Source organism: Sinocyclocheilus grahami, unplaced genomic scaffold (genome assembly GCF_001515645.1).
Source record: "Sinocyclocheilus grahami isolate Dianchi unplaced genomic scaffold, SAMN03320097.WGS_v1.1 scaffold466.1, whole genome shotgun sequence".
Taxonomy (NCBI): domain Eukaryota; kingdom Metazoa; phylum Chordata; class Actinopteri; order Cypriniformes; family Cyprinidae; genus Sinocyclocheilus; species Sinocyclocheilus grahami.
In genome coordinates, this window is record NW_015505645.1 from 449549 (window position 1) to 454253 (window position 4705).

Genomic DNA, 4705 nt, shown 5'->3' on the forward strand with positions numbered 1-4705 from the left:
GGGGGGAATGACATTTTACAATATATTTAAAAGAAAGCATTTATTTTAAATTGTAATAATAATTACTGACTAGCACTTTGACACAAGAATAAAGATTTAAAAACATGTCACACACCTAAAGATGGTAATTGGTTCAAATCTCAAAGTGTCTGGACACCCATTTAGCATTAAATGGCATTTTGAAATATATAGTCTTATTGCAGTCATTGGCACGCTAAAGATCTAGCGAATCTGCTTTCTGTAAAGATCATGAAGATTGGCTTTGGGATTAGTCAGATAAATGTTTACACTGGGCCTTTTGCATTTGTGCCAAGCTCAACATTCAGCTATTTCTCTACTCAGGAATTATTCAAATGATCCATGTCATCTAAACATCTACATAACCATTGACATTATCAAACCCAATATCAACAAAACTGCGTATTGTCAGTGCAGACAGGCAGGAGCCACAGGTCACTGAATGATTTTACTAAATCCAGTCACACTTTTCACAAAGAGACGCCTGTTCAATGAACAAAACAAACTCTGTATAATCCACTATACTGGGCCGCCTCCTAAATTCAAAGAACCTGTGACAAAATTGTAATGGATATGCCATCCACCAGACACACGCACACATTGCAAGATATTTCACAACAGAATGTCTCATTTCCATGCACAGCCCCAACATGGATCACACGGACTCTCACACCCAGTTAAACAATAGAAAGTCAAACTTTCTATTTTCTTCATCTCTATTTTCACACAAGCACACAACTTATTCTTATTGTTTCCCGACATGTCTCCAAACATTAATGAAGCACAACAGGTAGACCATGTTATGGAGGGTGATTCTGTTCACATGGATGATCTCTGGAGCAGTTTGAAAGCATTCCGGCTATAATTCGGCACAAACTGGCACTAACACCCCCTGCCCCCCTTGAGTGTGAAACTCCACAGTATCTAGAGCTGTTGTCACAATGTTCCTGATAAGATGCTGGCTGCCCGGATGAAGGCAAACCTTGTGAAATATTATCTGTTTAGAGTAGCCTATTTGATTTAAAAATATAAAAATAACCAACCTCCTCGTTATTACAAGGACTTTAAGAAGGCGTGAGGGTACACATCATTCATTTCATGTTGATAAGAGAGTTTGTTACAGCTGATTCAGACACACTGAGAAGATTAACAATGGTACAGGATAGAGAAGCTAAAACACAATTGGGTGCTGACAGCTGAGCAAAAAAATCATCATCCTTCTGTCACCTCAGCCCTCCCACACACAAAAGACTTTCACTTTAGTATTTCTTTAGCATTACATATGAATTAAATAATAATAATAATAATTATTATTATTATTATTATTCATATAATAATGAATTGAACTGTAAATTAATTAATCATTTCCATATGTGCCTCATGAGCAGATGGTCTTTTACACACAGAAAAGGATTTTCATTTCAGTAGCTCTTTAGAATGACAAATTAATTAAAACATCATCAACAACAACAACAACAAAAATAATAATGAATTCAGTTTTTGGCATAAATTAATGTAAATTAATTAATAAATTCCACATACAGCACATAAGATGAAAGACTATTTATTGCCCTGACTAGTGTCAGAAATCGTCACTGCAATTAATGTCAGGCTTTTTTTATTTTAGATTTTATTATATTTTTTATCTTTTAAATTTTTTTAAATTTTATTTAATGTAATATTTTATTATTTCTGTATTCTGACCGTAAAGACATGGTGATATTCTTCCAAATAAACAATTATTTAAAATACTTTTTTTTTTACAATTATAGCTTTTACATTTATTTAAATTTACATTTAAGCAGCTGTCAATAATACACAATATATGCACAAGAAACATTTTACAAGCAGAGGTGCTAAACGTAGTAAAACTGTACTAATTAACAACCATATTTATGAAAAAAAACACAGTGGAGTGCATTTGTCGATTTCTGGCCCTGGTCAGAAACATCTCAAGCAAAGTCCTTCTATGCATGAACCCTTGATTCCACAGGTGAGTAAAACTGGCCTGTGTTGTGGATTTAGAGGAACAGAACACAAATCTAGAGATGATTCACTTTGAAGGCGGGGTCATATGAGGACAATATATTTTTTATCTTTTAAATTTTTTTAAATTTTATTTAATGTAATATTTTATTATTTCTGTATTCTGACCGTAAAGACATGGTGATATTCTTCCAAATAAACAATTATTTAAATTTACATTTAAGCAGCTGTCAATAATACACAATATATGCACAAGAAACATTTTACAAGCAGAGGTGCTAAACGTAGTAAAACTGTACTAATTAACAACCATATTTATGAAAAAAAACACAGTGGAGTGCATTTGTCGATTTCTGGCCCTGGTCAGAAACATCTCAAGCAAAGTCCTTCTATGCATGAACCCTTGATTCCACAGGTGAGTAAAACTGGCCTGTGTTGTGGATTTAGAGGAACAGAACACAAATCTAGAGATGATTCACTTTGAAGGCGGGGTCATATGAGGACAAATTACACTTCTACATGAGACTGAGGGTCTGTCTTAGTGACCGTACTCATGAATGACATCAGCCAAATAACTGTCAATCAGCGATTCCAGTACAGCTCTTACCGCTGGGTGGAGTTTCCTTATCACGTTGAACAACAGAGAGATGATTCTATTTATGGCTGCCCAGAACTGTTCATCGAGGCAAGAGCATGTCCGCCAGTGTGTGTTCGTGCGTGTGGCCAATGTGGGGAGTGGAAAAGCTATAGTTCATTTCCTAAAGGGAGACCTGGTCCTCATCCACAGGCTTTCATTAAACAAATACTACAGTGATTCTGTGAATTCTCTAAATGCCGTCAGTTGAATCTGTTCAGCGTCAGCCACAGAAACTGTTCTGCAATTGTTTTGTGTTTCTTCCAAATAAACAATTATTTAAAATACTTTTTTTTTTACAATTATAGCTTTTACATTTAAGCAGCTGTCAATAATACACAATATATGCACAAGAAACATTTTACAAGCAGAGGTGCTAAACGTAGTAAAACTGTACTAATTAACAACAATATTTATGAAAAAAAACACAGTGGAGTGCATTTGTCGATTTCTGGCCCTGGTCAGAAATATCTCAAGCAAAGTCCTTCTATGCATGAACCCTTGATTCCACAGGTGAGTAAAACTGGCCTGTGTTGTGGATTTAGAGGAACAGAACACAAATCTAGAGATGATTCACTTTGAAGGCGGGGTCATATGAGGACAAATTACACTTCTACATGAGACTGAGGGTCTGTCTTAGTGACCGTACTCATGAATGACATCAGCAAATAACTGTCAATCAGCGATTCCAGTACAGCTCTTACCGCTGGGTGGAGTTTCCTTATCACGTTGAACAACAGAGAGATGATTCCATTTATGGCTGCCCAGAACTGTTCATCGAGGCAAGAGCATGTCCGCCAGTGTGTGTTTGTGCGTGTGGCCAATGTGGGGAGTGGAAAAGCTATAGTTCATTTCCTAAAGGGAGACCTGGTCCTCATCCACAGGCTTTCATTAAACAAATACTACAGTGATTCTGTGAATTCTCTAAATGCCGTCAGTTGAATCTGTTCAGCGTCAGCCACAGAAACTGTTCTGCAATTGTTTTGTGTCAAACTCAATAACTGGATTTTGATTCACAGGGATCCAACAAAGGGTTCACTGCTCTTTGCAAAACAATCAGCGGATGTCTGTAAGATTTCACTTAATTTGACATACTTAGTTCATTTTTATTGGTCTGCAATGTCTTCAAACAGACAACACCTGAGTCACAGATTAGGGGCTGAGAATGATGACATCATGCATACACACACACACACACACACACACACTACCCTCACCAAGGAATAATCCTGTGGAAACATTTTAAGGATTCATTTATGAATAGAAAGTTCAAAAGAACAGCATTTAACCAAAAAAGTTTTTGTCACTTTTTATCAATTTACTGCATCCCTGCTGAATTAACGTCTTTCAAATCAAAACTTCAGACAGACAGACAGACAGACAGACAGACAGATAGATAGGTAGATAGATAGAATACTGCATATATTTAAATTAATATAAATAAAAACATAAATCACTAATATTAATCATACCTACTGAGGGCTATATGAAAATAAATGTGATTTAGTTAGCTTTCCATTTGCACACTATTTTTTGCCAGTTAACAAAGTCGCATATTTTGCAAATTTTATATACAGTACTCAATAACTACATCTGAGATTAATTAAGCTGAATGCAAAAATTGCTGAGTTTGTTTAGTCAAACCAGATGCCAAACTTTGTGCAGTACTGAGGTAGTGAGCAATGACTTATTGGTAAATTTTGTGTCGTTTGAGTATAAACTCTCGCTACAATTTTGAATCTCACTTTAATATTGATGTTTCAACTCCCAATTTAGTAGAATTTGCAAGAGTCTATTAATCAAGCATCTGTAGAGAAAGAGTTTAAGACAACAAGCCCTGTGCTGACCTACAACATTATCATATATGCTCTCATTAATCTTTCACTTGGCCCTTCAAGCCGCTCCATTAGACAGATGGAGAGCAGATACTGATGCATTCTCACATCGAAATATCCTAGAACACCCACCCAGAAATTACAGCAGGCCACTTCCTGTTTGATGATGATTAGAATGGTGGACGATGAGGAAGAAGAGACATAACAAGAAGGTTTCTATGGAAACACCGGA